General features: G+C 38.1%; 1 long non-coding RNA gene across 1 annotated transcript; it reads right to left on the reverse strand.

Annotated features, from left to right (window-relative positions):
- Nucleotides 1–6,141: 6,141 nt before the first annotated feature.
- LOC107812980 (uncharacterized) lies at nt 6,142–10,398 on the reverse strand. Its single transcript, XR_001654217.2, has 2 exons — nt 10,096–10,398; nt 6,142–6,345 (listed from the first exon to the last, which is right to left on the reverse strand). It is a non-coding gene; the product is annotated as an uncharacterized LOC107812980 (long non-coding RNA).
- Between the last annotated feature and the right edge of the window lie 14,580 nt (nt 10,399–24,978).

Genomic DNA, 24,978 nt, shown 5'->3' on the forward strand with positions numbered 1-24,978 from the left:
TTTGTCATGAAAAATAATTTCGTGACTTTGAAACATTAAGACAAAGTTGAGCAAAGATATTTTAGACATTATCTTATTTAATTTCGCTGTAGAAAATTACAAGAAGGTCTAATTCATTCTTTGTCGGATAAATTTATATAATTGAACCGCCTGGCGAAGGTAGGTCTAATTCCAAAAAATGGCGGAGGAGGAGGAAGAGAGAGCAGTACTGGAAAGGGAGCTGGAGCATCAATTGGAAGAGCAAAAAATAATACTTTTGGGCTAGTCACTAGAATTACTTTTAGGCTATAAAATATGTATTGTAATTTTGGGCTACTGGATGTTATAGGTTTGACCCGAGTGGCTATAAATAATATTTGCTCTAAATTAGATAAATAAGTCTTAATCCATTGGGCTAACCCATTTAATTAGGCTAAAGTGATGAGCCCACTTCATTAAGCCCAAGATGTCATCTTCCTAGAAGCCCAGTTCAGTGCCACGTGTCATATGACGTGGCACGCCAAGTCAAGCGGAAGAGCCAATAGGTTCATGCCACGTGTCAAAATGACAAGGCATGCCAAGTCACATTAAAAGGCCAATGAAATCGCGCCACATGTGCAAGTGACATGTTCTGGCCAATCAAATGCGGCCATGTCATACTTCAATTTGATTGGTCGGAAAGAGTTTGTTCTTATCATAACTCTTCCCTCTCACAACTATAAATATGGGTATTCATAACCCAGAAAAGACACCAGAAGTTATAACAAGAAGCAAGAGGGAGTTCGTGGATCAAATGCTACAGATTTTTCTAAAAGCTACAAGCATTCAAGTGTTCTAAGGATTAAAAGATCAAGACGAAAATTCAAGGACAAGCTGCAAGCACTTGGATTAAAAATACGTCAAGATCAAGATTAGGCCTCAAGCATTTGGATTAAAATAAAATAAAATTCAAGATTAAGTTCGAAGGCTCTTTTATTTACCGTTGAAAAGTAGAATCAGAGGAATCATAGAGATTGTACACTCATATTATTTGAAATCAAATACTACGATTGTTGCAATATTTTTTTCAGTATTGATTTTATTTTCTCGATGCAATTTATTATCTGCACATACATATTCCAAAGGCGTTCTGAAAAACAACTCAAAGCTAGTATATCCAAAAACAACTTGTGCGCAGATGAAATTTCCGAAAGAACATTTCACTAAAAATAACTGCATTTGGATAGAATAACTTATTATAATTAGAAAATTATAGCTGGCAACCCTCACTTTGAAATCTATACCTCCACAATGGAAAGTTTAGCAACATTAGATAACTGTCAAGACAATATTGAGCAACATGCATCAGCCTAGTAACAAGCTTGTCTCTTGTAGCAATAAAAAGAAATAATGAAACAGATGAACTAGCACGTGTTGGTATATTTGGTTAAGGCCCGAATGGTTCGGGTGAGTTTCGGATGGGGTTCAGATCGATTTGAGCCTTGTTGAAGTTGCTAGGATTTTTCTGTTGCTGGTGCAATTGCTTCTGTGAAGCGTTTGTCACAGATGCGAGATAAAGGCCGAATAAGTGGTTGGAGAAGGGGCAAGGCAGAGGTCGTAGGTGCGAAGAAATTTCCGCACCTGCGTGATCGCAGATGCGGTCTCTAGCAACGCAGAGGCGATGGTAAGCATAGAAGTGCAATGATGGCTCGCACTTGCGTTTGTGCATAAGCGGACATTCTGCCGCAGGTGCGATGGAGAAACTGGGCAGTGCACTTCGCAGAAGCAAGCTTTGTCTTGCAAAAGCGAGCTCGCAAGTGAGACAAATTCGTCCGCAGGTGCGAAAGTCGTTGGACAGTGGGGTGTTTTTAATCCAAGACTTAGCCTATTTCTCACACATTTTCATTTGGTTGGGCGATTTTTGGAGCTCTTGGAGGGGAAATTTTTATCATCCATATCAAGGTAAGTAATCCCCGCATATTGTGATTTAAATATATGGTTTATATATGGATTTGAACATGAAAATTAGTAGAAATTTGGGATTTTGGTAGAAAACCTAGAAATTGACATTTTTAAATTTTGACCACGAAATTGGACATGAAATTTGGAATAAATTATATATTTGAGTTTGTGATGTTATGAGTAAAGTTTGTCTTCGAAAATATTCGAAATTCGGGCACGTGAGTCCGAAGGTTGACTTTATTGACTTTTCGAGCAGAGTTGGGAATTGTTGTAAATTAATTAATCATGATGTTGGGATATATGTTTATTGATTTTCATGATTGTTTGACTAGTTTGGATCGACAGGCATTTGGCTTGAGGTGTTAGAGAGGCGTTGGAGTCGGTTATGAAACTTTGGAGCGAGGTAAGTCTCCTGTCTAACCTTGTGAGGGGGAAACTACCCCCTAGGGGATGTAATTGTTATGTGCTACTAGTTGTGGGTACTATGTACGCACGAGGTGACGAGAGTCTGTACGTAGCCTTAGCATGTTTATGTGCAGGTAAACTTAGAACTTTATCATGTAATATTAGAATTATTTGTACTCATTCGGATGGCTTAATTGATTGAATTTATAATTGAAATTGACTTAGAAATATGTGTATATATTAGGCTGAACCTTATCACCTTGAGTTGTTGGCAAGTTATTTGAGAAACGGTAAATGTTATATTAACTTTGTGCTCATGTACTACATTGTAAGCATGTGTCTCATAAATTCGATAATTTTCTTCCTTTCTTGTGGAGCGGGCGGAACGTCTCGGCAGTATAATAGATGCATCTATGGTTTATGCCGCTCGACCCTCGGTAGCGTACACATTATTCTGGATCGGGCCGAACGACCTCGCCATTACTAGAAAATAGGCCTATTGTAACAGTTGAAAAACCGTTGCCATAGATAGCAAACCCATTGCAGTAGACCTATTGCAACGGTTTATTATAACGGTTGCAAATGCGTTGCAATAGACTATCTATTTGCAACGGTTTTAGACCCGCTACCATATGTTCATAATTGCAACGGTCATTTAGTCTAGTGGGACAGTTCTGAACCCGTTGCAACTTTATTTTAAGCAACGGTGTTGAGTGTACTGCAACGGTTTGGACAACATATTGCAACGGTTATCAGGAGCTATTGCAACGATTTATTAATACTATTGTAACGATTCGTTTAGCTATTGCAACGGTTTATTGCAACGGTTTTCTGGTTTATTGCAACGCTTTGTTCTTGTGACCATTTACCCTTTTAGTTGACAATATATAATTATCTACCTATATAATAGAATTGAATGCACTTAAATTCATATACATCGCAAATCCAACTCGTATTATCCATATATAGCAACAAAATATACAATATGTTTGACAATTTAAGGATTGACATTCATAAATTTTCAAAAAGTTCAAGCATAAAAGATTCCTAGGACATTAAAAAAATATAGTAAGGATCAATCTCTCTCTCTCTCTCTCTCTCTCTCTCTCTCTCTCTCTCTCTCTCTCTCTCTCTCTCTCTCTCTCTTATATATATATATATATATATATATATATATATATATATATATATATATATATATATATACACATACATATATATAATACACACACTGTAACGATATAAATTATATATATAATACACACACTGTAACGACCCGACCTGTCGTTTTGAGATTTAGCATGCCGTTCGGTGGTTTGAGGCCTTGAGTAGTTTCAATTCATGTATTAAAACTTGTACTGCGGTCAGAATTGGATTTTGGGAAGTTCGGAGTTGATTCGGAAGGAAAATTCTAATTTCGAAAACTTTAAGTTAGAAGAATTGACTAAGGTTTGACTTTTAAGTAAACGATCTCGGAATCGAGATTTGAAGGTTCTAATAGGTACGTACGATAATTTCAGACTTGGGCATATGTTCGGGTTGAGTATCGGGTAGTCCGAAAGTATTTCGGCACTTATTATAAAAAGTTGGCATTTTAAAAGTTTAAGAATTTCTTATGTTTGGTTTGAAGTGGGCTTTGGTGTTATCGATATCCGTTTGGGATTCCAAGTCTTGGAATAGGATCGTATCATAATTTACGACTTGCACACAAAATTTGGCGTCATTCCGGGATGTTTTAGTATAATTCGGACATGTTCGGAGAAGTTTGAATGTTTCAAAGTTTAAAGAAAGGTTTCGATCGTCGATTCATAGTTTTGATATTGTTTGGCGTGATTTGAGGTTTCGACTAAGTTCGTATCGTATTTTGGGACGTGTTGGTACATTTGGTTAAGGCCCAAATGGCTCGGGTGAGTTTCGGATGGGGTTCAGATTGATTTGAGTCTTGTTGAAGTTGCTAGGATTTTTCTGTTGCTGGTGCAATCGCTTCTACGAAGCATTTGTCGCAGATGCGAGATGAAGGCTGAATAAGCGGCTGGGGAAGGGGCAAGGCAGTGGTTATAGGTGCGAAGAAATTCCCGCACCTGCGTGATCGCAGATGCTGTCTCTAGCAACGCAGAACCGATGGGAAGCGCAGAAGCGCAATGATGGCTCGCACCTGCGTTTGCGCAGAAGCGTACATTCTGCCACAGGTGCGATGGAGAAATTGGGCAGTGCACTTCGTATAAGCGAGCTTTGTCTCACAAAAACGAGCTTGCAGGTGAGACAAATTCGTCCGCAGGTGTGAAAGTCATTGGGCAGTGGGGTGTTTTTAATTCAAGACTTAGCCTATTTCTCTCACATTTTTATTTGGTTGGGCGATTGTTGGAGCTCTTGGAGGGAAGATTTTTATCATCCATGTCAAGGTAAGTAATCCCCGCATATTGTGAGTTAAATACATGGATTAAAACTTGAAAATTAGTAGAAATTTGAGATTTTGGTAGAAAACATAGAAATTGGCATTTTTGAATTTTGACCACGAAATTGAATATGAAATTTGGAATAAATTATATATTTGAGTTTGTGGTGTTATGGGTAAAGTTTGTCTTCGAAAATATTCGGAATTTGGGCACGTGGGCCCGAGGGTTGACTTTATTGACTTTTCGAGCAAAGTTGAGAATTGTTGTAAATTAATTAATCATGATGTTGGGATATATGTTTATTGGTTTTCATGATTGTTTGACTAGTTTGGATCAATGGGCATTTGGTTTGAGGTGTTAGAGAGGCGTTTGAGTCAGTTATAGAACTTTGGAGCGAGGTAAGTCTCCTGTCTAGTCTTGTGAGGGGGAAACTACCTCTTAGGGGATGTAATTATTATGTGCTACTAGTTGTGGGTGTTATATACGCACGAGGTGATGAGAGTTCGTACGTAGCCTAAGCATGTTTATGTGCGGGTAAACTTAGGACTTTATCATGTAATATTAGAATTATTTGAACTCATTCGACTGGCTTAATTTATTGAATTTATAATTGAAATGTATTAGGCTGAACCTTATCACCTTGAGTTTTTGGCAAGTTATTTGATAAATGGTAAAGGTTATATTAACTTTGTGCTCATGTAGTACATTGTAAGCACGTGTCTCATAAATTCGATAATTTTCTTCCTTTCTTGTGGAGCAGGCGGAACGTCTCGACAGTATAATAGATGCATCCATGGTTCATGCCGCTCGACCTTCGGCAGTGTATACATTATTTTGGATTGGGCCGAACGACCTCGCCTAGAAAATAGGCCTATTGCAACAGTTGAAAACCGTTGCCATAGATAGCAAACCCATTGCAGTAGACCTATTGCAACGATTTAACAACCGTTCCACCAGATCGTGTGCCAATAGACATATTGCAACGGTTTATTATAACGGTTACAAAAGCGTTGCAATAGACTATCTATTGCAACGGTTTTAGACCCGCTGCCATATGCTCATAATTGCAACGGTCATTTAGACACCGCTGCCATATGCTCATAATTGCAACGGTCATTTAGTCTAGTGGGACAGTTCCGAACCCGTTGCAACTTCATTTAGTCTAGTGGGACAGTTCTGAACCCGTTGCAACTTTATTTTAAGCAACGGTGTTGAGTGTACTGCAACGGTTTGGACAACATATTGCAACGGTTATCAGGAGCTATTGCAACGATTTATTAATACTATTGTAACGATTCGTTTAGCTATTGCAATGATTTTCTGGTTTATTGCAACGCTTTGTTCTTGTGACCATTTACCCTTTTAGTTAACAATAAATAATTATTTACCTATATAATAAAATAGAATGCACTTAAATTCGTATACATCGCAAATCCAACTCGTATTATCCATATATAACAACAAAATATACAATATGTTTGACAATTTAAGGATTGACATACATAAATTTTCAAAAAGTTCAAACATAAAAGATTCCTAGGACGTTAAAAAAATCTAGTAAGGATCAATCAAAACTACCAAGCTTCTTCACTGCTATCATCTATCCTTTGTTCATTTGCTTCACCTACAAAAGATTATATATAAATAATTTAAAAGAAGTTTCACAGAAAAATATATTCACAAGTAGTCCAACAATTATTTTACTTCAGATCTAAACTTCAAAGGAAACCTTTTCTTCTTATAGATGTAAACATTACATATATACCAATTAGTTTTAAGAGCCATTAATTGATGCCGTAAGCACTCCAGATAATAAAGTTTAAAATTTCTAGACAATAAATTTTGCACAAAATTAAAACTATCATTTACTAGTGAAGAAGATTTTACCACCCTATCTATGGTTCTCCATGTTGGAAAATAACCACTAGCTACATGAACCTGTATAACTTGCAAGAAAATAGAAACTCACTCGAGGGTTTCCTTGGCTTCAGTAACTACAGGTCGCTCTTTTCCTACTGTGCAGGCAGCCTTAGCTAAGCAGGTAAAGCTTTTTAATGAAGTTTAAACACTTAATCTCACTAATGGACTGTATTTCCTGTCAAACTTTTAAATGACTATTAATCACTCCCTTTCTAGTTTAACAAATGTTTTTTTCTGCTGCCTCAGAGAAATTATCTATCAGTTAAATTTATGCATGACCTCCTCCGTTAGATCCATTTCCAGGTGAGATACTCGAAAGTAGCAAAATCGCAACATACAGTACAATGAGAGTCTAAGCCATTTAGCTTGTTATTCTTTATAGGCAGTTAACTGTGTATCATAAAAAGGAATGAAAGAAGTGTTTCATCCGTATCGCGTATAACACATACGCCAATAGAGATATCTACATCTCTCTAGTGCATATGTGCTCAATCCAAAATACTAAGTGATAAATAGGAGTTTCAGACCTTACTTTTTCATCCAAGTAAATAAAGATGCAAAAGCAACTCTAAAATGACAAAAAAAAAAGGTGTTTTAATACTCTGAATGGATACTGACCTTTTTGGCCTCAAATTCATCAAGCGTCCTATATCAGAGGTAAGATGCTACTACTTATTGCCTCGAATAGTGCCCGCTAAACTAAAAATATCAATCATTGTAAGAGAATAGATGTACCCCTCACTCTAAGACATCTGAATCATGTTTAATTGTTTTTACTTGACTAGACGTTACGTTCAAACAATCTTTAATATTAAGAAAAACATGAAGAAGGTCAACTTATATCATTTTATGATAACTATATGATTCTCTTGACTCACTTGTGTTCATGAAGCCTGACTATACAAGATAACCAACAGTATGAAACTCATTTGAGATAACCAAAATATGCAAAATACAATGAGATCAATGGAATGAACCAATGAATTCTCATGTTGCTCTTTTATTCCACAAATTCTAGAATAATGACAGAAGTTAAATAACAAATTTTCATTTTTATGAGTCGAAAACTTAATTCACAACGGAAAAAGCTCCACTATCAGCCTCTTGCACATTGTCAATCATCTTCAGCTACAACAGAATAAAAGGCAATATAAATAGGTAACACATATAGGCAAAAAACCAGTATCCTTTTAGGAACTGGGAGGCAACTCAATGTATGCATATTTAACAGGATTACATTGTTATCCGCAAGTTTAAATGATCATTAATCCTAAAAAAAACTAGAGTTTTAACAATTTGGATTAAGTCAATCATAATAAAGCAGTGCTTAATTATATACAGTAGTATCCATTTTAATCTAAGGAATCATACTACTGTACTTTATACTTAATGGCCGATCTTTCTATATATAAAAGACGGTCTTATAAAAGAATTAAAAGATATAAACAGTTCTGCAATTAAAAGAGATTCACAATGTGGTGCAAAATGTTGTTGTTGTAATATGTGGTGCAAAATATATAAGTTATTTTCTATTAATATCACCAAAACTAGAAACCTTTGAAATTTCTTACTCTCTGGTGTATCAATTCGAACTCTATAACCCAATGATACTCCAAAAGAAAACAACCAAAAAACTAATAAACAGGAGCCCACTCAATATATTTATATGATCCTATCAAGCCCTGTGACATTGTTGAAACTAGATTATCTTAGCCATGTATATTTTGAAGCCTTATAAGAGATGAGCATAGTAGAACTTTTGAAAATGACCAATGTATTAACTTAATGAATGGTTCTCATCGCACTCGAGTGAATAAAACTAATTAGTAAAAAGTCTAGAACTCCTCGTTGAAAAACTTTGAGACATGAAAACCTTGAAGCAGGCCAATATTGAAATTGTTAATTATGACCTTAATACTTTCGCATGCGAGAGTAAAGACTACTTTAAATGAAATGTCAGAATTATGTGTTCTATAGCAGGAAAAATATGTCCTATTAGCTTTCAGTTGCAGAAGGTTTGTGCTGTTGTAGATAAAAATCACACAAAGAAAGAACAGTCTTGTTGGGCATCTTCTTCGTTCTAAAAATAACATTAAATAACCTAGTGAGCCACTCCAAGTCTGCCTTGCCCACGCTCTTTCAAAACTCCACCGGAATTTCATCCGGCCCGGTCGCTTTGCCCTTGCTCATCTTACGCATAGCCCTCTCAACTTCATCAACTCTAATCCGCCTACAATACCCAAAGTCACAACAACTCCCGGAGAGTTCCAAATCACCCTGTACAATGCTCCTGTCCCCCTCTTCATTCAAGAGATTATGAAAGTAGGTCTGCCATCTCCAACGGATACGCCCCTCATCGAACAAAACTCTACCTTCTTCGTCTTTGATGCACTTCACTTGGTCTAAGTCACGCGCCTTGACTAATCTAAACAACCTCTTATCCCCACCTCGGCCCTCGAGTTCCTTATACAAATGACTAAAAGTTGCAGTCTTGGCCGCCGTAACTGCTAGCTTTGCCTCTTTCTTAGCCAACTTATAATGCTCCCTATTCGCCCTCTTCTCCTCCTCTACACTGTAGAAAATTAACCAGACCCCAAACAACAACTTTAACGGAAGAAATGCTACTGTTTCCATTAATAGAACAAAGAAAAATAGAAAAATCAAACTAACCCAAAAAGTTGTTAGGACAGAAATAATCAGGTGTCATGCGGGAACTAGTAAAACAAACCTTGAACGACGATAAATCAGAAAGTAAAAGAAAAATCTACCAAAAGAAACACAAACATTTAACGTGGTTCGGTCAATTGACCTACGTCCGCGGCGGAGATGAGCAATCCACTATATTAAAAGAGAGTACAAAATATCGAGAGAGCAACCTCACGAAGAGTCAAACACAAGTGACACACTAACACTTGTCCTGTAAAGTTCTCCCCCTAAACACGACTGTCAAACCCGATATGGCTATATTGTGGATGCTGATAAATGAGAAGGAAGGATCCTCAATTTATAGAGGTCTAAAACCTTTCCCTACAAGATAAATGACTAGCCAATATGAAAGATTTATAATTTCCTTGTACGAGAAGGAAAATCCTATTATTGTAAATATGTTGCCCTTTCCTTCAAGAGATAGGAAAACCAAATATGGTAAGAAAATTAGGAAAACACCTAACAAAAGTAACAAAAATAAAGGTACACGCATATGATCAAAATGCAACAAAAAAGGGAAGAAACGTATGCCCACACAAAAACATACACACAGAGCAATAGAGATACGCAGTTCGAAACCCTAATTATTAGAGATAGAGAAACACTTAAAGAAGGTTGAAGATTAATTCTGTTAAAGAACAGGAAATTTTTAAAATTCACATAAATTCGAAACCGTAACTACAAAAACACATACACATAAATCTCCACCATGGAATAATATTTTACAGAGTAAGAAATTGAAAAATACCTGAAAAAGGTTTAAAATCAAGGACAATATGTTAGGTTCTAGGTTCTCTTCCCTTCGATTCAAGCAACTAATGACAAGATTCATGGGTTGAGAGCTCCTTGAGAGATTCATTTACAGTTCATCAGATCTTTGAAGATTAGACGTTAGAGCTTCGCTTCTTGGTTCTTCGGAGATAACTCGTTCGGACTTTCGATGTATTGTTGGAAAGAGAGAAGCTTCCAAGTTTATCTTCATATCATCGATGTGTTCGAGAATGCAAGAAAAACTGTCAATATTTTTTTTAGTCCTTTAATATAAACGACTTAAAAGAATCCTTTTTTTTGGAAATTGGAAAAGGTAAAATAAGGGAATGAGGAATCGCTGCATTAGGTATTATTTGCGCAGAACCGTTGCCATAGACAAGTCTAAATAATAGAAATGTCTGTGACAACGGTTTTCTCACTTTCCCAACGGTTCAGCTGCAAAGGTATTACAATAGAACCAAAAGTCTATCGCAACGGTTCAAACCGTTGCAATAGCCGGTGTATCGCAACGGTTATAAAACCGTTGCCAAAATACTGTTGCCATAGGTCCAATTTCTGGTAGTGTCGGCATAATCGTTCGTCATTTCGCTGGCAGTCCGAATATTCACAAGATTATCCTTTCACTTATGCCTGGCATTTTATATGGTACATATTTCTTATCCGTTTGATACTGGTACTTGATACATCTAAGTTGTTGAGGTAGAATACAAGATTAGGAAATTAATACCTTTAAAAGAAATTTTTGGAAGATTATGTAACTTACCGATTTACCCCATTATTGTTGTATGCTTCATATATGCTTATGATTTATTATATTGCTTTATTGGACCTCTAGTAAGTGTCGATGTCCACCCCTCGTCACTACTTCTCCGGGGTTAGGCTAGACACTTACTGGGTACGCGTTGATTTACGTACTCATGCTGCACTTCTGCATTAAATGTGCAGGATCTGACATGTTTATTTGGTGGTCACCTTGGCGTATAGGCGCAGCTGCTGAGGGGACTTTATGGTGAGTTGCAAATTTCAGGCTACGTATCGCAGCCCACAAAGTCTCCATCGTATTACTTACTTTATCCTGTCTTATTTACGTTCTAGACAGATGCTGTATTATTATTGTACTCCTTAGTAAATGCTCATCCACTTGTGACACCGGATTTTGGGGTATACTAGTTGATGCTTACGGTTCTGTATATTATCATTGCCTTTCATTTCTTTTATAAACTACAATTTTTGCACGTTCCCTTGGATTTAAAAGTTTAATTTTCCTTCCTTATTAAAGTTTATGATTTCGAAAGTAATAAAAATGAATAACTAATGTGATAATGCATCGTTGAATTGCCTGACGGCGATGTTAGGCACCATCACGACCTATAGTGGATTGTGTGTGTGTGTGTGTATATATATAATAAAAATGAATAACTAATGTGATAATGCACCGTTGGCTTACCTAGTGGGTCGGGTTAGGTGCCATCACGATGGTTTGGATTTTGGGTCGTGACACACACACACACACACACACACACACACACACACATATATATATATATATATATATATATATATATATATATATATATATATATATATATATATATATATATATCAATTAAACTCGATAATTTATATAAAGTTTATCATCCGTGCGATTTCGTATAAATTACACTTCATATCTGTATACGTGTAATAGATTCTAATAGAGTGTATGATTTTATTTCATTTATGATAATTTACACTTACATACATATGATTTGCGTTGGTGATTTATTCTCAACTGTTCATACTCGAATGCTTGATCGGTGACTAAATAAGAAAATAAATCTTGGAGTTTAAGTGACTAGATGCTCTGGTATAATGAGTGACTAGATGCTCCAAGATGTGTACAATCTACATAGTCTTGAATGTTTTATTCTCGATCACCTTATTAATACTTTGTTCGGATACTTCATCAGTGGATCAATTAAAAATTTAATTATATTCGATTAAAATTTACTATAATTGAATTTAATTGTATTAATACACCTTAATATAATTGAATACAACTTAAGTTGTATTAATACAATTTAATTCAATTATAGTAAGTTTTAATCGAATATATATAATTGAATTTTCAATTGATCCACTAATGAGGTATACGAGCAAAGTACTAATAAGGTGATCAGGAATAAAATATTCAAGACTGTGTGATTGTACACATCTTGGAGCATCTAGTCACTCATTATACCGGAGCATCTAGTCATTAAACTTCAAGATTTATACTTGAGGTCAAATGGTCAAAAGTTATTTTATTATTACCGACCGACTTTTTCGACCGAAGTTAGTCGGTAATATTCTAATTAGACTAACATACGGGTTTTCTTCCCCATTTTTATCTTTTCTAACATACGGGTTTTCTTCCCCATTTTTATCTTCTCTCTCTCTCTCTCTCTCTCTCTCTCTCTCTCCTTTCTCTCTCTCATCTCTCTTTCTTACACCTTTTTACCTAAATCCCACCCAAAATCAAGTCCTCCACCCCCAAAATCGAAGCCCCACCTCCTCCAACCCCACCAGTGTTTCTCCGCCTGCCGCCTGCCACTGCCGCCCGCCGCCTGCCGCCTCCACCACTGTCACTCCCCTCCCGCCGCCATCACTTCCATTCTCTTTCAAGGTTAGTGTTCTACCTTATTAGCTATTTAATGTTTAATTTATTGCATGCCTAATATAATTTTATGCAATTATTTTAGGATTTTTGTCTATTTTGGATTTATGTGACAAAATTTGGCAGTTTTTGAACTACATTGTAATTAAAGTGAACTACATTGTAACTAAAATTGATTATGCACTAATAGAGGTGTATAAATTATTTAAACTAGTAAATTTATGGTGTATAAATTATATAAACTAGGGTTTAGTGCTCTTAATTTATGAAGTTGGATGCTCTTAATTTTGTTTATTGATTTTAGAAATAATTTATTATTTTAGGGTTTAATTTATTGTTCTATTAGTGTTTATTACTTTTAAAAATTTAGGGTTTATTGATTTAGGGGATAATATTATTCTATTAGTGTTTATTGCTTTTAGAAAATTAGGCTTAACTAATTATGCTATATTAATTGAATGTGTTAATAAATTATAATTAAATGAGTTATTCTAATTGAATGTGTTAACAAATTATAATCTTCATGAGTTAGTCTAATTACGATTAATGCTAGTGTTTGCTATCTTGCAAGTCTTTTAATTTTATTGTCCGTTAATGGTCTAATTGAATTTGAAAAGAACTTATTTAGGGATATATGAGAACTTTAAAATTAATATGCACTCAAATTATTTAAATTAACTACTTTGTAACTAAAGTTTATTATGTAACTTAAATTGGGTCGTGACAACATGGTATCAGAGCACTAGGTTCACTTAGGTCTCATGAGTCATGAGCGAGTCTAGTAGAGTCTTGCGGATCGGTACAGAGACGTCTGTACTTATCTTCGAGAGGCTACAAGGCTGTTAGGAGCACTTCCCTTCTTAATTCCTCATCGTGCGAATTGATTCTTTTGAGGCTTGTACCTTTATTTCTTTCCTATTCAATCTTATGCGACGTGAAGTGCTTGTTATATATTGGGAATCGAGGAATTGTCATGGTACTACGGAGATGATGCAGGATGTCTTTGCCTGCGTGTTTGGTTGGGCTATTACCGTTGCCTTGCGGAAGGCCGTCCTGTCGTTTCAGCTCAGCATTAGTACTTCCTATGGTTTTGAGATTTAGCATTAATTGTTATGACGATTCGTGCGTTGTTATCGCACCATGTTTGTGTAATGGTAGGATGCCTGTCTATGCGTCGAGGCAATGAATGAATCGAAAAGAGGTTTTTATCAATGTGTCATTCAGAGGTTCAGTGTTTTATTTCCAGCGGAGGGAAAGACAATCGGACTAAGAATTTTCAGATTGGATTGATAGAGTAAAGAGACTTAGTATTTTTGCGTGTGGTGGAATCTTCATCCGAGATATGGTGTCGTCGTCCTTGATTGAATGTGTTAAGTTCGCCGGTGTTATGGCCTTCTTCAAATTGCCTTTGGGGCAGAGTATTGTGAATGGTGCCGGGGAAGCGGCTGTCAGTTGTCGTAGTGTGCTGTAGTTCAGAATCGAATCGGTAATCCTAATGTTGGTGGCTCGAGAAGGATGATCTTTAGAGAGGGTTAGAGTGGTAGCGATCTATTGGTTCTAAGTGCTACAGAGATGGATTTAATTTACGGCCACAACTGGGCATTTATGAGGAAGCACACGTGGAAGGTGTATTGCGGTGGTTAAACTTCTAGAAGGCCAAGTGTAAGAAAACAGGAGTCGAGTATTGCTTAAAGGATGAGGGTTTGACTAAAGTGGGAGAGTGGCAGAGTAGCATATGGGTTCTGTGTTAGGATAGCCACACGCCTTGGGGGAAGTTAGAGTGATTTGGGATTCATGGTGGACAGTGACTAGGTCTACGGGCTTAATTTGGAATATTGGCTGCTATATTGAGGAAGATTGGTTGTGACAGGAGAGAGTTGCTTAATATGAAGCAGGATAAAACATGACTTTGGATTGGAATGTATTGTCGCACCTTTAGTTGATGTCCATGAGGAGTGAACGAACTTGTACAGCTGGTGAATGAGCACATGCTCGGGATGGTTTATTGGTTTTGTGGTAATTGTACTCAGTGCAGCATTGTTGGAGGATGTCGGCATGGAATTTCCACAGGTGGGATATCTCATGTGAGCAGGTTAGCAGTTACGTTGTGTTGATGAAGCTTCTACGAATAATTTTACTGGCTATCCAGTAAGAGGTCGAATATGTAAATGTGGCTAGTGATTCAGAATGTTCATGAAATGTTTAACATAAGCATTTCGAGGAATTTGGCAGGTTGGTTGTGCAAGATCATGTCAACAGGGGATAAGAATCTTGGTGGGTTCCAGATTTATGCAATGGTAGCTTCAAGCTAAGTAGGAGAGCCCCACCGTCTATGATTGGATTGCGTAGTTGTCAACTTGTGCGGTTTCTAGTTATCGGTTTATTGGCGGGTTATCATGACTAAGGAAAGAGAACATCAGTGGTAATTTGAGCAAATGATTTGAGGAATGTGTGCTGTAATTGGCCTTTTCGATTCATGTTCAGTTTTGGGAAGACTCAGAGTTTATGCTTCGTGGGGATGTGATGTACAAGAAAAATAAATTTAGTCGGTTGCTTCTTTGAGAGGGTATACCTGTGCTAGCAGGGCCTTGGAGTTGATTGTATTTGGAACCGAGTCATAGTCGGTTGCTTCTTTGAGAGGGTGTACCTGTGCTAGCAGGGTCTTGAAGTTGATTGTATTTGGAACCTAGTCATAGTCGGTTGCTTCTTTGAGAGGGTGTACCTATGCTAGCAGGGCCTTAGAGTTGATTGTATTTGGAACCGAGTCAAAGTGTGGATTCAAAAGTTAAAGTACGGTACCTAAGGATTTCGAGTCCGTAGTATGGCTGAGTATCGAGCTTTTGCAGCAGATTATGAAAAGAGGCTTGGAATGTTTTATGTTGTCTTCGATATGCGATGTAGCATTGGAGGAATAGGAGAAAATAACTTCGGATTCATAAGGGAATTTTCAGAATGGGTGTACCCTATTAGTGGTTCAAGAGTTATGATAAAATTCTTGTACTCTTACGTATTGGCATGATTAAGTGCATTGGGTAGCATGGGAATTGGAAGTTGAGGATCAAGGTTGCGGTTCGGTGTTGATAAGAATGTTAAGAGCTCGGATGAGCAGGGAAGAATTAAGATGTTTAGAGTGAGCTGGTATTGCCTTTAGCGTCACCTGAGATCGGTGTCCTGTGTAAGGGTCTTTGTGTACTGATTTACGGATTCCCGATTTGATTTACAACCTTAGTATGACCGGTTGTATGGATGTGAAGACTTGTTACCTCGTGGGAGTGTATCCCACGGGAAGATTGTATAAGCGTGACATGTAGTCATTGTATTGATTAAAGATTTAAAACCAAGTATGAAGATTGTGGTACTATCGCTGATGTGAGAATTTATGCCTGAAGGGCGTTCGGTTCATTTGGTTATGGAATGTGGACGTTTGTTCCGGATTTGACGGCTATTCTTATGTGTTATGAATAGGCCATTGTGGGTCCTTGAGGGGCTATTTATCCAAGCATGGTATGATCAGAATTGGTTTGAGGTCCGTGGATAGATCTAAATGTGAATGTGGGCTCTATATTAGGCCGGATGTGCTCATCTCAGCATAGCGTTGTTTTCGGAAGGGTCTTCGGGCAATGGATGTTATTTATGTCGTCAGCTATTCCGTGTAATCTATATTATACCAGGTGGGTTGTGAGGTGGTTTAATTATTCGCACTCGTATTGAGGTCCCGTATGGTTTGTGGTATTATGTGAGCAGGATGGCTCTCGAGATGCAGATCATATATCGCACCTTAGTTGTGCTTGAGTTTTATAGTGCGTGATGCTACCCGTCTCTCCAGGATTTGTGTGGATCGGGTTGCACGCTGCAACGGTATCATGTGTGGATCGGGTTGCACGCCACAACGGTATCATGTATGGATTGGGTTGCACGCCGCAACGATATCATGTGTGGATCGGGTTGCACGCCGTAATAGTGTGATATTGAGTACAGTTTCCCATACCTGTCGTTGTGTGTTTTGCTTCTCGTTTCCTGAGGAAGGTTCATAACATCTTTTCGGTTGTTTAAATTAGTTACGTGGGTTGAGTAGATCTTTCTAGAGTTCGTTTCCTTATGTATCACCTTCGAGTTTGTAGCTTGTTGGCATATTGTGGCATCATATGAGACTTTTGGCAGTGTCTGAGGTGGCTTACTGTCTGAGCAGCTTGTACTGGGTGAGACGAGATTATTGGACCTGGGATCAGTGCGATCAGATTTATATAAAGCATATTAAAGAGTAAATATTGTTATTCAGTCCATAATGAGGTAATGGTTCTTGTCGAGAGGAGAGACTCCATAAATTGTGATTCGGCAGGAGGTTATGAGTTCTACACATCTTCTCTGTCGTGGCAGCATTGCAAGAGTTGGAACAAGACTTATATGAGTCATGAGGTGTGTTGTGAGCATGGGATTCGTGGATTTTCGGCTGTTGTTATCAAGGGATGTTATTATGGTCATGTGAATTATGCGGTGCATGGTGTGGATTCCGCGAAGGTATGCGAACATGTATTGGTGCATCGTGTAGTGATTAATACGGCGTTCGTATGTTGGAAACAGACCTGGTAGAGGAATTTCAGATGTTGGAATTTGGCTCTAAGGCTTATTTGCCTAAATAAAAGGGAAGATTTTCAGGTTTGCTCGAGCTAATGTGCTGAGCTGGGTTGTGGTAGCTTGGGTAGGTGCACGAGGTGTTAAACAGTGATTTCAGACAACTCCAGAGTAGTTCTTAGCACATTCGCGGACGAACGTATGTTTAAGTGGGAGAGAATGTAACGACCCGACCGGTCATTTTGAACTCTAGCGCGTCGTTCGGCGGTTTGAGGCCTTGAGTAGTTTTACTTCAGGTATTATGACTTGCACGTATGGTCGGAATTGAATTTTGGGAAGTTCGGAGTTAGTTTGGGAAGAAAATTCTAATTTCGGAAGATTTAAGTTGGAAGAATTGACTAAGGTTTGATTTTTGAGTAAACGACCCCAGAATCGGGATTTGAAGGTTCCAACAGGTTCGTATGATGATTTTGGACTTGGACGCATGTCCGAATTGGGTTTTTGGATGACCCGGGAACATTTTGGCGCATATTGTGGAAGTTGGCATTTTGGAAGAATTTCCAAAATTGGGTTGAAGTGCATTCCAATGCTATTGATGCCCGTTTGGAATTTCTGGGAATAGCTCCGTATGGTGATTCTGGTATTAGGAGCACGTTCGGATGTGGATTTGGAGGTCTGTAGGTCATTTTGAGGTCATTTGACGAAAGTTGAAATTTGAAGGTTTTTGGGAAGTTTGACCGGGAGTGGACTTTTTGATATCGGGGTTGGATTCCGATTTCGGAAGTTGGAGTAGGTCCGTAATGTCAATTATGACTTGTTTGCAAAATTTGAGGTCAATCGGACGTGATTTGATAGGTTTCGGCATCGATTATAGCAGTTTGTAATTTCAAAGTTCATTAAGTTTGAATTGAAGGGTGATTCGTAGTTTCGATGTTGTTTGGCGCAATTTGAGGCCTCGACTAAGTTCGTAATGTGTTTTGGGACGTGTTGGTATATTTGGTTAAGGTCCGTAGGGCCTCGGGGTGGTTTTAGGTGGTCAACGAATCAATTTTTGGACTAAAGGAAAGGATTAGGCAGCTGGTATCTAGTGTAACCGCACCTGCGAGGTTTTGGCCGCAGGTGCGGAGCCGCAGAAGCGGCCATTAGGGGCGCAGTTGCGATTTTAGTTGGGCAGTGTTGAGACCGCAAATGCGGTTATCTCGCCGCAGAAGGGAGACCGCACCTGTGGAAGGGAAGGCGCAGAAGCGGAAGCAATGACTGGGGGCATCTCCGCAGAAATGGAATAATTGCTGCACCTGCGGAACCGCAGAAGCGGTCAAGTGACCGCAGGTGCGAGAATTCGAGCTGGCAGTGAGGTTTCCTTTAAAACGGGATTTGGCCCATTTTTCTCCCATTTTTCACTTGGTTGGGCTATTTTGGAGAGTTTCAAGCGGGGGTTTTCATCATCTATGCCAAGGTACGTTATTCCCATCCATTGCAAGTTAAATACATGTTTTGTATAAGGACTTAAGCATGGAAATTAGTAGAAATTGTGGGGGGGTTTTGGTAAAAAACCTAGAAATTATATTTTTGGATTTTGACCACGAATGTGGGCATGAAATTGAGAATAAAGTATATATTTGAGCTCGTAATGCTATGAATAATGTTTATTTTCGAAACTTTTCGGAATCCGGACACGTGGGCCCGAGGGTGATTTTTATCGACTTTTCGAGCGGAGTTGAAAATTATTGTAAATTAAATTATAATGAGTATTAGAGAGGCTTTGGAGCCGGTTATGGAATTTCGGAGCGAGGTAAGTCTCCTGTCTAACTCTGTGAGGGGAAATTACCCCTAGGCGATATGTTTGATGTGTGCTACTTGTTGTGGGGACTACGTACGCACGAGGTGATGAGAGCCCGTACGTGGCTACATTCATGTTATTGTCCGGGTAGACTTAGGTTCACATCATGCTATAGTTGTTCTATTTGAGTAGTCTCTCGTTAATTAATTCCCCTGCTTTACATTTTATTTGAGACTAGACTTGCTATTGTAGAGACTTCATGGGTTCACGATTAGCCATCAGATAATATTCCTCCTCTTTGAGGCTAGACTTGCTATTGTAGAGACTTCACGGGTTCACGATTCGCTATCAGATAATATTCCTCCTCTTACGGCATGGCTCCGGAAGGTTTTCATTAAATAAATTACAACTCACACGTTTATTCATGAGTGGGGTCAAGGACCCATCAAAGCTTCTTATTTTAATTGGATCGGGCCGTTCACCTCGGCAGGAATTTGTATTTCACTTCTTATGGGATCGGGTTGTTCGCCTCGGCAGGATTTATGTACCACACTCTCATGGGAGCGGGTCGTTCGCCTCAGCAGGTTAATTGATTTATCATATGGTTCGGGCCGTTCGACCCTCGGCAGTGCACAGTTTTATTATTATGTTGGATCAGGCCGTACGCCTCGGCATTTCCTATATCACATTCCCATGAAATCGTGCGTAAAACTTGGCAAGAAGCCAGTGTATTTGTAAATTCCGGATTTGAATTATGGTAGCCACTTGATGAGTTTCACTATACCTATTTATATGCTCCGGTTAAGGAGGGAATTTCTAATGAAGAGCTTGAGTTCCTCGTAAAGAGAGGGGATTTGTACCACGTGATCTATATTTGTCTATTTCACTTACTTACTCTACCTCATATTTGCTACCTCATTACTGTACCTTATGTTGTTGGACCACTAGTGAGTGTCGATGCCGACCCCTCGTCATTACTTCTCTAGGGTTAGGCTAGATACTTACTGGGTACATATTGCTTACGTACTCATACTACACTTGCTGGACATTTTTGTGCAGGTACATATATGTCTAGAGGCTATGTGAGAGCAGGGGCGTGTATACATGCGGAGACCTAGGTGAGCTGCATTCCATTTGTTGACCCGCAACCAGCAGAGTCTCCTTCAGAGTATTTACATTTTTCCTGTCCAATTTGTATTTTGGACAACTGTTGTATTTTATTTTATATTCCTAGTTAATGCTCATGCACTTGTGACACCGGGTTTTGGGATGATTATGGGTTGTTCTATATTGAATTTGTTAAAAGTATTATTATTTACTCTGTAAATCCCCATTCTTTACAATTTAAATTGAAGAAAAATATGATTTCAAAAATAATAAAATAAGAATCAAATTAAGTAATTATTGTTAGCTTGCCTGATAGTGGTGTCCGGCGCCATCACGACCCTTATGGATTTTGGGTCATGACACACATTTACTTTGGAACAAAGACGATATATTTGTGAGTGGGTTACAAACCTAAAGATGTCCGTGGGCTATGATTCGAACCTGGGAAAACGTGCCGATATGGTTCAGGGAAAACTGACTCATATGAAAAGTCATGACTATCATATCTTCATGGAAACCTTATTCCCTATTGTATTTTGTAGTTTGCCTGAAAATATCTAGAAACCTATCACAGAGATAAGTTTGTTCTTCAAAGACTTATGTTCTACCACATTAAGGGAAGAAAACCTATTTCAAATGAATCGGAACATTCCTGTAATCGGTAATAAATTGGAAAGGATTTTTCCATATGGTTTCTTTGATGTAATGGAACACCTTCCAATTCACCTTGTACATGAGGCGCGACTTGGAGGGCCGGTTCAATGCTGGTGGATGTATCCATTCGAGAGGAAATGATCAAACCTTGATTCATTCTTGTAATTTTCTTTAATGTTATCGTCTAATATGATAATGCACAAGGACTATCGGCAAGTGTAAACGATTTATTAAATAGAGGAATAAGATTGAAGGATCCATATGCGAAGCCTATCTTGCAAAGGAAACTGTCCATCTTTGTTCTTACTACTTCGACAGTCATGTGCCATGTGCTAGAAATAGGCCCAGTCGGCACAGTGTCGTGATTGAGAATGATCCATTATATCCACTAATGTCTATATTCAATCAATCAGGCCGAGGTTCTAAAGATTGATCAAAAAGGCGTCTAAGTAGTATGGAGTACAAATCAGCTTCAAATCATGTGTTGCTAAATTGTCCGGAAGTTCAACCCTTTCTTAAGTAAGTGTTGATGTAAGATTAATTTACATGGACTACTATTTAATTCGGTTGACGCAACTAACAAAATTTTCAATGTGTCGCTCAGTGACTACGTGAGTCAATATGGCCATGATGCTGTATATTATACACTTGAGACATGGTTTAAACAATGTGTAAGTGCATCTTACATACTTTCTCACATGTCAATATACATACTTGGTCACTTTTGAATATACTTGCTCACTTGTGATTTATTTAACACTAGATGTAGGTCAATAATCCAAACAACGGTGTTAATCAATTTTTGAAAGATATATCTTGGGGACCTGCACCTATGGTTACAACTATGTCTAAGTATTTTGTAAATGGTTATAAATTTCACACCGAGGAATGCTTCAAGTATAAAAAAAGCAATAACAGTGGGGTGTGTGTCAAAGGTGGTGAAGGTAACCGGGATGAGGACAATGATTATTATGGTGTGGTCAAAGAGATTTTAGAATTATCATATTCAAGTTGTCCAAATAAGAAGATCATACTTTTCCAATGCAAGTGGTTTGACCCAACACATAGAAGAGGTACAAAATACTCACAATACAACATAATTGAGGTTAATAAAAAAAGGGAGTATGATCGCTATGATCCTTTTGTAATTGCAGAAAAAATTAGGCAAATGTATTATGCTCTATATCCATTGTGAAGGGATAAGGCTGATTGGTTGGTTGTAATAAAAACTAAGCCTGTTGGTAGGGTGGAAGTTGAGAATGTGCTAGATGTTGCTTACCAAAATGATACCTCAAGTGTTAACCAAATGGTGGATAATCAGCTAGAAAATGACTTGGAGCATCCTCAATGCATATTAGAAAAAGTTGATATGGAGGAAATAACAATCATAGAAAATGAGGACGAAGAATCAGCTAATGAAAATGAAATAAGTGAAGAGGAAGAATTGGATACTTCGAAGACGACTAGCATGTTAGGTTTTTCAAGCGCTCTCAACTTATATAGATTTATATTCTCAATTCTAACATTTTCTTTAATTGATATAAATGACCGATAGGGGTCGAGGTAGGTCTAGAGAGGATAAGATGCCTATTGATCATGAGAATGGTGCTACACCCTCGCTTCCTTCCACTCCACACTTGCATCCCTCTGTTGCTGATGGCTGGCAGCAATCTTCTAGGCACACATCTTTTCCACCACATCCATCTACTCATCAAACTATCTACCATTCGCCCTCCCAGCAGTATTCTTACCATTCTCCACCACAGGGCTATACCCCGCTTCCTCCACATGAATTTGCATATAGTTACATGGGTCTATCGAGTCAGCAGTAACAAGTCCATATGGTGATACACCCGTCATCTACTCCATTTGCTTCACCACCAGCTGGATCGCATCCATCTAGATTTTAGCTACCCGGATTGCAGCAGTGGTCTGGATCGCAGCAGGGGTCTAGATCACATCCATCTTCATCAGCGACCCCGTCTCCCTCTCCACCGAGTTCGTCTCCTAGCATTTCTAGACTTCGCCTTCGGGATAGTAGCGCTGAGCTAGATTCCTCCCCTTCTACGCACGCTTTAGATTCATCGGAGGATGATGATCCAGAGAAAGTGTGGTATGATCGTTATCATAGGATGATCATCATACATGAGGGCAATGTGTAAGATTTATTTATTACTTCTTTGTTTTTGCTAAATTATAATAGCTAGTTTTGCTTATTTAATGTAATTGCTATGTTTCAGGTTCATACCTAGTCATCAAACTACAAAGATAATCACTGAAGCTCTTGGCCGGTTGTATGATGCACCCTATGCGACTTGGAGTGAATTTCCACCGGAGCTCGTGGAGCAAATTTTCAACCAATTTAAGGTTTTAATATAATTCTTATATCTTTAAGTATTATATTAACATTAATTTTATCTAACATTAAACACTTCATTTGCAGACTAAGTGTGCCTGGAAGGACCGGCATAACAGTGCCATTCTTGTAAATTTTGATTTCAAATGTCGTAAGAGACTATCTGATTCTTTTTGTTCTGCTTGGAAGAAGATCAAGAAGCCTTCATGGGTTCTACCGCACATATGGGAGGATCTGCTGAGGCAGTGGACTACTGAGAAATTTGAGAAGAGGAGTGAACATGGAAAGAAAGCCCGAGCATCTGAGAAGGGTGTTTCCTTGCACTGTGTGGGTGCAAGGAGCATGGGGGCTGCGAGGAGATTACTAATAATTCCTTAAAATATTTAATTCTATTTTTATCGAACTATATTTATATATTTTAATTTATTTAACATGTTTTATTATATTTGTAGGAAAAAAATATGGGAGGAAGATGACTCATGATGAGTTCTTCATGGAGACTCATATCCGGAAGAAGAAGGCACCGACAGATCCAAGTAGATTGGTCGAGGACCGGGTGGAGACTACGTATGTAAGTTTCATAACTACTATAACTTGAAATTAATATTTATAATATTATATATTTAATAATTTTCTATCTTATAAATAAAGGGTCGCTAACATAGAGGAGTACACTCAGAGCTTGCCGCCAAATGAGCAAGGCAAGCGACCACCCCTTTCAGACGAAGAAACACAGAAGATATGGTTGGATGTTGTCGGTGGTCCTAAAAAAGGGATAGCATACGGACTTCCCGAGAGATCATTTCGGTGCTACAGGGCTAGATTGCAAGGTATAGGGACTTCCGCCCAGGGCGAGGCAATTGATAGGTCGACTCTCTCATCTATGGAGAAGAAGATCGCAATGGCTAGAGAACAAAAGAGAGATAAACAATTTGATACCCTTCAAGTTTAGCTAGAAAAGAGGGACCAACAATTTAATGTCCTTCAAGGTCAGCTGGCCAATCTTCTTGCTAGTGGTGCTTTACCCATTCCCCGATCTCATGAGCCTTCCCCAGATGTGTCTCCTTATCGTCGTAATCCTTCGAACCATGCCGACGATGAAGGTTCTAGTAGTGGAGATGGAGATGATGTAGTACAAAACACTCATTGAATGATATTTGAACTTTTAACTTGTGAAACGCTTTGTTGTTGGGTATGATATTTTGTTAATATAGTTTAGTGGAGATGAAGATGATGTTTTATTAATATAGTTTTTATAGTTTTTATTGTTGTTGTTATTGTTATTGTTATTGGTTGAATGGCAGGAATGTAATGCTGCCATTATAGGTGATTGATTATTGGCAGGTGGTGTAGCTATAAAACAACTATATTCTGCCAAAAACTTACCCAGAAAATCGACTGCCTACCGACCGACTGAAGTCGGTCGGAAATTTTCAATTGATTTCCCAGAAATTTAAATTTATCCACCGATTTCGGGCGGAATTTGTGATTTTAAATTTTAAATATTGTAATAATACCGATTGACTTCGGTTGGAATTGAACAATTTTAAAAAAAATGAATAATTAAAATTCCGACCGAAATCGGTCTCTAATTTTAAAAATAATTAAAAATTATTTTCAAGAATACCAACCGATTTCGGTCGCTAAGTTTATTTTCTGTAAGATTATTTGGTCAAAGTGCGTTGAAAATTACCAACCGACTTCGGTCAGAAATATCGACCATCTACGGTCGATAGCCATTAGCGACCATTAATTT

This window comes from Nicotiana tabacum, chromosome 9, assembly GCF_000715075.1.
Source record: "Nicotiana tabacum cultivar K326 chromosome 9, ASM71507v2, whole genome shotgun sequence".
In the NCBI taxonomy this organism is placed as follows: domain Eukaryota; kingdom Viridiplantae; phylum Streptophyta; class Magnoliopsida; order Solanales; family Solanaceae; genus Nicotiana; species Nicotiana tabacum.